Raw genomic sequence first — 10194 nt, 5'->3', positions numbered from 1 at the left:
AAATTTAACTAAATTAATTTACTACTTAAATTTTAGTAAATAAATTTTTTTTAATTTAAATATATTTTTTTTCGGTTGAATTTCGCTGCCAGAGTTGTTCTTCTTCACTTCAGTTTTGATTAACCAGGTGCGAATTGTTTTGGTGTTAGATTCACTTTGAACTCAAAAGAAAACAAAGTTTTGTGGCTACCACTTTGTAACCTTGGAAAAGAATTTGGCTGATCCTGTACTTGTTTCACACGCGCATAAAAACAATTGCTATCAGCTTGGCAGTGAAATGCTCTCGTCGCAAGTTGGCACACCAGGAAGTGCACGCGCAGGAAGAATTCGGATAATAATCTCCAGTTAGCCTCTGTTTTCCATACATGCGCAGTTTCTGGCTGGGTCACGAAGTTGGAAATTACAGAATATCACAAGTTAGCAAATCCTAGTCGCCAGTTGCTACTTAATAATTTTTGTAGCCCCATTTTTTAAAATTTTTTGAATTTTTTTTAAGAAACTTTAAAATTCTTATATTTAAATTTTTCTTAAATATTAATTTACATTTTATTTAATTTTTAAGAAAATTCGAAATTCTTGAAAATTAGATTTTTCATAATATTTATTTTTGATTAATTTATTCTTTAAAAAATGTAAAACTTTTGGAAATTTAATTTTTTCTTAAATATTAAATTAAGGGCTCTCAAAAGATTGGTAGACTCGAGATTACTCCGGGCTTTAAAGATGATTTTAATCTTCCGAATAAATATTATTCCAATGAAGCTGATTTCAAGACCTACTAAAGAAAATTTTAGAACTGCCTCAAAGGCTTACTCCACAGGATACCACTGGGTTTTCAAATGCAGGAAAGGAATGAAATTTCTACGGGTGCAATTTTTCTCGAAGATTTTAAGACAACTCTATGATTCCAGATTATACAGTCACACAGTGGTTTGTACCAATGCTACATATATCCGGGAATCACGGAGATCAGAAAGGCAGGAATTGTGGAGGTCAAAGATAATAGTGGGGACATATAAATATCTCAGTTACATGCAGTAAAGTTGGAACCTCGGGACATAATGTAAGAGTTACTGATAGGTGAATCAGAGGAAGCTCAGGTAGAAGTACTTGAGGGGCTGGACATCAGGACAGTGTTTCACTTGTCAGGGAAGTTTAGTTGCATCAGATTCACAAGGAGTGCATAAACTATATCCAAGGATCAAGCCTATGTATTCAGAAGCAGAGATTCTTATAAATTCAGTTCAAGGGGTGATTACAAGACTGAGATTGGGACATAAACAAGATTTGATAGCTATAATTATGACAAGATATATGTGTCAAGTAACTATCAGGGGTTTTGCTACAACAGAACAAGAAGCTTGACAAACAAGGATGAGTAGGGACTCGGTTGAAGAGCTGTGACAAAGGTGGTATGTTTTATTAGGGAAGAATCCAGTCAAAACTTATAGTGCACGGGAAAGAGTTGGGATGGATCAGATAACGAGAAGGAAGATCATGAATATCTTGCTTTCATAACAATCTCTGATGATGTCCAACTCACATATCTCAAGTTTCAAATTCTTGAACCACTGCAATACTTTGCTCTCAATATTCAATGCATGATAAGATCTTAGTGTTTAAATGTAACACCCCCAAATCCGGGGTCGGGGATCCGTTTTGTCACGAGTTCCATTTCCCTTAATAACACCTAATTCTTAATAAACAATAATCTAATACGTACTATGACCCCACAATATACACACACCACAAGTTATAGTCTCAGAGATGAATACCAAAAATAACACAAGTCATTTTATTCCACAATTATATGCCATTACACCTTAAAAGGGTTTCTGAATAAATTTACATTTCTTTGCCATTATTATAATTCATAAAGATACATAAGTCTGGTACATCAAAAGTTGAAAGCCTAGCCTATTGGTAGTTCCTAACTCAGCTACAGCGACATCAACGCCTATAGGAAACTGCGGAACGTTTCCTATCCGCTCGCGAATTGGGAGCTTGGTCCTGTTCATCTTGTCTATCTGATGTTGTGTGATGAAAGAAGAAAGCAAGGGTGAGCAACAAGCCCACCGAAATAATATGTATAATAATTAACAATATATGAGCATTCTCATAGTACTCATGAAAGTCTTGGTCAAGAAAAATTGAACCAAGTTGATATCTTAACGCGACCAAGTCGCAAAATATTCAGTATATATATACATATATACTTTTCATAATCTTTGAAATCCTCTGACATGTATAATATACACAGAGTTCCAGTTTATAACTGTATAAAAATATCGTTGCAAATTGATCTCATATATCTAACCTTGTCTCAACATTTTTCTGAAAACCTTTGTCATTCATAAGATAATCATTAACTAGATATAAGTTGAAAAGATGAAGTTACAAGATACTCCAATATACTTATATCTTTTTTCCGAATACTACTTGAACTACCACCGTTCAAGGTATAAATAGTTCATCCCGTAGATGAAGCTACACGACAAAACTTGTATAGAATCAATCTTTGAAATATCATCAAATGAAATGAAGTTACGAGATACTTCATTTGATGAAAACATCATTTTGAAAACTCGACCTTGCCAACACTCAACAATCGCCCAGCCGTAGCCTTTCTATCGAAGTGCTCTGGGTAGTGTTGCAAAAATATCCAATTGGATGACGAACTCATTACGGGAGTTTGCCGTGCCAGGAAGACCACTCACGATGATCAGTCGCAGTAGTGCAACCCCACAATTTTCTACATGTAGAGGAGAACCTGTCAGATTTACTTATCAACCGAACACTGGACTCCTAAGGAATGGACCGTCTTAGCGGAACTTCCGGGCCATTTGGGCCAATAAATAAGGCTGGGCCGGCGCCACTCGACCACTTACGCCACTCCTAGTTCAGATGAAATCCATGACTCTGAAATGTAAAGCTCGTCTCCCCTTTCCCCAAGTAGGAACTTGTTGATACGACTCCACCAAGAAGTCGCATCTAGTTGGAAAGAAAAACTCACCGATATTTCCCAGGCGATGCCTGTTAATGGATTAACTTATTCCAAGAATTTTACTTCCCGAGTGTTGGGTAAGTAATCAAAAACTCTCTTATCAAAACAACAACCTTGTTGCGAATATAAAAATACATCACGGAGTCGGATCCCTCAGATTTTTGAGCGAGTATTTAAATCCCCTTCGAAAGGAAGATCTTAAATTTGAAAATGAATTTTGGGATCCGCTCTAACTTTTAAAATCATTTTGAAGACTCGAAAACATTTTTTAAGAATGTTTGGAGTAATGCTGATTTAATAAAATAAATCAGTCCCGATATATTAGAAAATATCTGAATATTATTATTTAAATAATATTCCCATAAGGATAATCCTTATAAAAATAATTGAAGTAGAAGTTTTAAAAACTTATACTTGAAATTTATAATAAATGACCAAAGATATACTTATACGAAAGTACGATCTTTATTTGAATAATCGAAAATAAGTTTGATTATCAAAACATTATTCTTTAATAAAATAAAGGATATTATTTAATAAAATAAGCGGAGTTATAAGTCCTCGAATGAATATTCAAAATAATATTCATTAAATAAAATAAACGGAGTCATAAGTCCTCGGATGAATATTCAAAATAATATTCATTAAATAAAATAAAGTTATCGAATAAACCTTATTCGATTAATAGTTTTGAAAACTATATCTATATATATGTATAAATATATATAATATACTCGGGAACATCGACTCCCGGTTTAGAAAATGTTCACCTTTGGGTCCCCTATACTAAGGGTATACACAACTACTGCTTTTCTCTAGCATAGGTATTATGCAGTTTATAAGCAATTGAATTAAAAATTAGATATCAAGATTACGAAACAGACATGCATATATACCATATCACATACTCCAATATATCGCAAGATTTGTTAATAACAATCATGCACTTATCACAAGATAATGCATATACATATATACATCACAACAACAGTATAACGGGTAGAAAACTTGCCTGAGTGACTGGGGGTGATAAAAGGCCTGGGAAGAGTCTGGGAACCTATAAACATCATATAAGTTGGAATTAAACCAAAGTCGCTTAAGAAACTAGGCTCTAACCAATTAGACTCTAACGTTCGCTTTTGCGCTTAACGATTCACTTAAGTCGCTCAAGTACCCTCGGCTCCACCATTTTTAATAAATTAACCATTAAGAATTTTAAGGCTATTCTTTCGCGAATACCCTACCAACTGCCTAATCCACTTTACATAATTGATTCATACTCCAATTAGTCATTTAAGGGCCTTAACCAAGGTTTCAAAGTAAGGCGAGGGGTAATGGTTCGTTCGCGAAACGCCGTTACTTAAAACGGTCGTTTCTCCTAAACCGTACATCGGATTCAAGCGAACCACATATCAAAACGAAGCTCGTAACATGAACTATCTAATCATGGCAATGTTCAAAACCTAACAGTGAGTTTACGGGTCCTGATGTTAAGAACAAAAACAGTCTAAAGTCAATCGGGCATTACGACGGCTATGTTTACGCGATTACCAAATTTAAACCATTCCAATCAATTCACAATTCAACCCACAATCACCACTACAACCAAACTTCATCCATTATTTACTACAACAGCTCCAACAACTCAATATTTCCAATTTATACTACTTCTCAATCATGAACTAAGAGCTTACTTAAGTTCATTAACTAATCATCAAGATTTACAACTCCAAAAACATTACAAAACCAACCAATCTCTAAATATTCAATAATCACGCCTCTCATGAACTATACTACTCATAATAAGCTCTTAAAATTCAATAATAATGCTTGGTTAAGAGATTATACCTTTCTTGTGAGTAGGAGTAAGTAATGAGCTTGAAACAACCTTGGAAAATCCTTACTAAAGCTTTATCTAAACAAAAACACAAGATCAAAATTTCAAGTTCTTGAAAAACACTATTCACTCTCTTCTTCCATGAATTATTGGAAGAGATTGTGAAGGAATTGGAAGCTTAGATTCATAGGATATCTATATCTATGTATAAGGAACCTTGGATAATTACCTCATGATATAACAAAGCTTGAATCTTGGTTTTGGATTTTTTTCTCCTTGAAATGGAAGGAAGGCCGAGAGCTTGATGTTCTTGAAAGTGAAATTCAACTTGTGTTTTGTGTTTTTGATTTGTTTTGGCTTGGTTGCTTGTTTTTATTGTAAGTTAACCTTTTACCATGGTAAAATTTGTGTGGCTTATAATCAACCAACAATTCCTTCCCATTGTGTCATGCTTATGTCATCCTCTTATGTCATCTTCCCACACTTGTCTTCTTCTTGTTGGTGTGATTACATCATCATCACTAACCTCTTTGACTAACTCCTAATTACTTGGCTAATGATCGCTGATCTGTTATACGGTTCACTTAACTTTCATTTTCGTTTATCGTTTGAGGGATCATACCCGGGATCTTATTACTTGGGTTCTCTTAACCTTTCTCAATACATTATATTCCTTTTATGATCCTCTCTTATAATCCTTGAATTTAAATCCTCTCTATCCTATTACCTTATACTCAATTTTTTTCGGTATCTGGTGGATTTTCGGGAAAAATCAAAGTGTTCGAATTTGGATTCTGACGATATTTATATACAGTTATATACCATATAGAGTACTAATAAGATCTCAGAATAACAATAAAAGAACCTCTACAAAGTGTGGCATGAAAAGTTTTCTTATTCAATATAATCAGCAAAATGACCATTCATAAGGGTTATAAAAAGTCCAAAATTTTGGGGTTATTACATTAAATGTTTAATGCTCGCACAAGCATAATAGCATCACACATAGATAATGCTGAACTAGTTCACTAGAACATTTTTCTGGTAACTAGGATTGATGTTTAACTTGTGCATGTTACTTTAGATGATCTTAAATATGTGTTTGAATATTTGTTGAACATGATCAATTGCTTTAGTGAGATATATGTTTTCCAGCATATAAGACCTTTGTTTATGCTTATCTCCTGTATCCTATTACATTGTGATTTATTCATTTGATCTGAATTGTTTGTTAAGATGTATTAGTTTATAATTGGATTAAGATAGCTAGATGAGATTTATCAACGGGATTGGAATAGATAGAATTAATGATTTACTTGTTAATTCTTTTTGTTCCATATCATGCCTATATTGCTTAATTCTTATATGTTATATTTCTGAAATAATGTCATGTATTCTTAATTCAATGCTTGCTTATTTCAATGCCATGAATGCATCTCATAGTACTTGCATTAATTGTAGAAAAAACATGTTTAGGATTATAATGGGGCAAAGACTGCTAGTACTCCTCCTTATGTAAGGTTGGAATCATTTTTCTCCTATCCTAGAGACAACTTTGTCAAGGGTATCAAAATGGAGAAAATGGTCAGTCAAGATAAGAATTAGCATGATAAGGTTGCAGCTGTTGTTATCTCTGTTTATAATACTATCTCTAATCCAACTGGACCAAAACTGATAAGTTGGGTACCAAGAACTGTTAATCCATTTGTGAGTGCAGGACATAACAGGGTAATTGATTCATATGTATTCTTGGTAATTCATACTCAAGGTATATGATCAAAGAAAAAGCCTCACAATCAAATGTGATTGACAAAATCTATTCCGTCAATAATCTTTGGAGATTATAGCAAAGCTTTTCATTACGAGACAAGCTATACAGAAAAAGGGATGTCATCATGGATTCAACAACTGCTATCACTGGTAACAACTAATCATTGGAGTCATTGATAACAATTGAAGCATCTTTCTTGCTGAAAAATCAAGGCAAAAATCCTCTAATCAGATGGTTCTGCATCAAATGACAATATTTCAATTCAACAAAGGATTAGTGTCTGATCTGAAGCAGGAAGGTTGAGAAGCTTGCTCTTCTTAGAGTAAGGGAAGAATATGCTTGTGGCTAGACTGGAATATCGGGAATGGTGAAGTCAATGGTTTCTACTATAAGCTTCATCTGACGAAAGTTTAGTTATGGCATTAGAAGCTCTCACCCTTGAACATCAACTCAAGGAACTTTTTTGTTAAAAGGGATTAGTGAGAGGAATGCCTCATCTGGAATTTAGAAGATGATAAATGTGAGGTATGTCAGAAAGAGAAGTCAAAGACAACATCACATCAAATTAAAGATATTCCTTAGTGATGGTTGATGACTACTCTTAATAAAAAAAGTTTTTGTCGTGCGTTCTCAAGATAAGACATTACAGATGGTGATTGATCATATCAGAAGATCAAGCTGGAAGCAACTTTAAAAGAAATGATCTTGTTGTCAGATAATGGGACTGCAAGAAGCAGCTCTGATTAATATCTGTAACATTAAGAATATTCTGAGACATATTCAGCACTAGGAACTCCGTGTCAGAATGAAGTGGTACAAAGGAAGAACCAGAACTTGATTAAAGCTACATGGAAAAAATTAAGCTAATCAAGACATTGTAAATACCAAAGGGCTGAAGCAGTCAATACAGTTTCAGTAAAAACAACAGAAAGCTTGGAAGAAGATCCAGACCTTCAAGAAACTAGAAAAATCTGCTCAGGCTAGAGGAGCATCTTGAAATGACTGTGAGCCAAACTTTATATATTTTGATTAACTGAAGCACTCTCAGTATTATCTACTTATCTTTAAAGCTGTATGTTTAGGATGTTTTGTTATCATCAAGTATCTCTTAATTTATGGCTACAATTCCAGTAGACATAAATTGGGGGAGATTGTTGTGCATATGTTGTGTACTTGATGATTTCATAAACAAAACATCTAAGTAGATTTTACTTAGTGAAATAATGTAGCACTCGACGGATAAGAATTATAGTCCCAACGGATAACTCATTATAGTCCCGACGGATGATGACTTATTATCCATCGAGTGAGTAGCTTATGTAATAATGAGTCTGCAGCACAATTCTGTATACATCTTTGTATAGATTCTGTAGTAACCTATAAGTCATGTTGACTTTAACTAGATATGCAGAATAGGTTGATTAATTGTATATAAATGATGTCTTGTAATTCTGCATAAGTGAAATGAAGTCAAGTGCCAAAATAACTACTGATGGATGATTAACAAAGCCATCGACGGATGATCAAATAGCTATCAACGGATGTTTAATATAGCAGTCGACAGATGATCAATGAAGCCATCAACGGATGTTTATAAAGTTGACGGATGATCATATATCCAACGGATATTCATAAAGTCCAATGGATGATCTTATAAAGAATTCAAACAACAGTTGAATAGTGACAACAGGGCACATGCGTCGAGATGTACACAAATCTACTGTGGAAGCCCATTAACTGGGTAATAGAGGATGAAAAGTAGCAAAGCTTAAGACTGATAGTTTTTATATTTATTCAGTCTTTTTGACTTTGTAATCTTGGTAATATAAAAACCAAGAATGTAGCAAATAGAAATAACATAGCTGAGATACACAAAAAGAGAAATCTTTGTAAGCAGAATCATTAGCATTTCCCTGTATTCTCAGTAGTTCAATTTGTAAGCAGCTGTGAGCATCCTTGCACACAGAGTTCTCTCGATATATAGTATATATATCTCTGGTGGAATTGTTTAAATCCACCAGAAAATTTTTAAAGACTCTTTTTTTAATTACTTATGTTTTGATTCAATTAAGTTTCTATTCCGCATTGGGCTAATCAAAACACTTATATCTATATTCAAGTTTGAACATTTTTATTTCGAGAAAAAGGTTCAAGAATTCCATTCAACCCCCCTTCTGTAATTCTTGCTATATTGTTAAGGGACTAACACTTCTGTGTCCTTTACATTGAGTTAATTATCATTATAATTTATATCTAGCCGTTTAAGTTTCATAGCCTGAACACTAAACTTGATTTTTAAGTGAACTAGAAGAAGAAGTATATGTGCAACAGCCTCCTGGCTTTGAAGATCCGGAATTTCCAGATTTTGTGTGTAGATTATTAAAGGCTCTCTATGGTTTAAAGAAAACACCAAGAGCATGATATGATGCTTTGTCAGAATTTTTAAACAGGAGTGGATTCAATAGAGGCACAATTGACAAAATTCTATCCTACAAGCAATATGGTAATGACATTATCCTAGTTCAAATCTATGTGGATGATATCATCTTTGGATCCACGAATGAGAAGTTAAGTAAAAGATTCTCAAAACTCATGCAAAGTAAATATATAAGATGAGCATGATGGCATTAAGTTACTTCCTTGGCCTTTAAGTTAGTCAAAGAAGTGATGAAATTTTCATCAGTCAAACTAAGTATGTCAAAGATCTTCTGAAGAAATTTGGAATCGTGGATTGTTCACCTGCATCTACTCCTAAGTCTACAACTTAGATGAAGATAAAAAAGGAAAAAGTGTAGACATTTCAAGCTATAGGGGAATGATTGGATCTATACTGTATTTGACAGCAAGTAGACCAGACATCATGTTTGCTATATGTCTGTGTGCAAGATTTCAAGCAAATACTAAAGAATCACATCTAATGACTGTCAAGAGGATTTTCAGATATTTGAAAAGAACACCAAACTTGGGATTGTGGTATCCTAAAGGAATTGTTTTGAATATTTTGAATACACTGATGCAGATTTTGCTAGATGCATGGTAGGCAGAAAAAGTACCAGTGAAAGCTGTCAATTTCTTGGTCAAAGACTTGTATCATGGTATAGTAAAAAACATCAATTTATGTCAACTTTCATAGTTGAGGCTGAATACATAGCTGCTGGAAGTTGCTGTACTTAAGTGCTTTGGATTGGAAATTAATTAATGGATTATGTTTTAGTGTTACAAAAGATTCCCATCATGTGTGACAAAAATTATATAATATCCATTATTGCTAATCCTATTAACCATTCTAGAACTAAGCACATTGATGTAAGGTACCATTTTATTAAAGAAAAAGTTGCAAATGGTACAATTGAGCTCATTTTTGTTCCAATTGAAAAATAGTTAGATGATATTTTCACTAAACCTTTGGATGAAACAACTTTCACAAGGCTTGTAAGTGAAATTGGTAAGCTAAATTCTTAATTCTAAGGAAAGAACTCAGCCAACATGTTGCAGTAGATTAATTTTTAATGAACCAAAATTAATTTGATTTAATTAGGAATTAACTAGAATATGAGTTATAAATTTCAGAATTCTTTGAAT

This window comes from Apium graveolens, chromosome 3, assembly GCF_009905375.1.
Source record: "Apium graveolens cultivar Ventura chromosome 3, ASM990537v1, whole genome shotgun sequence".
NCBI lineage: Eukaryota > Viridiplantae > Streptophyta > Magnoliopsida > Apiales > Apiaceae > Apium > Apium graveolens.
The sequence above is the reverse complement of the archived record's forward strand: the minus strand, read 5'-3'. Positions refer to the sequence as shown.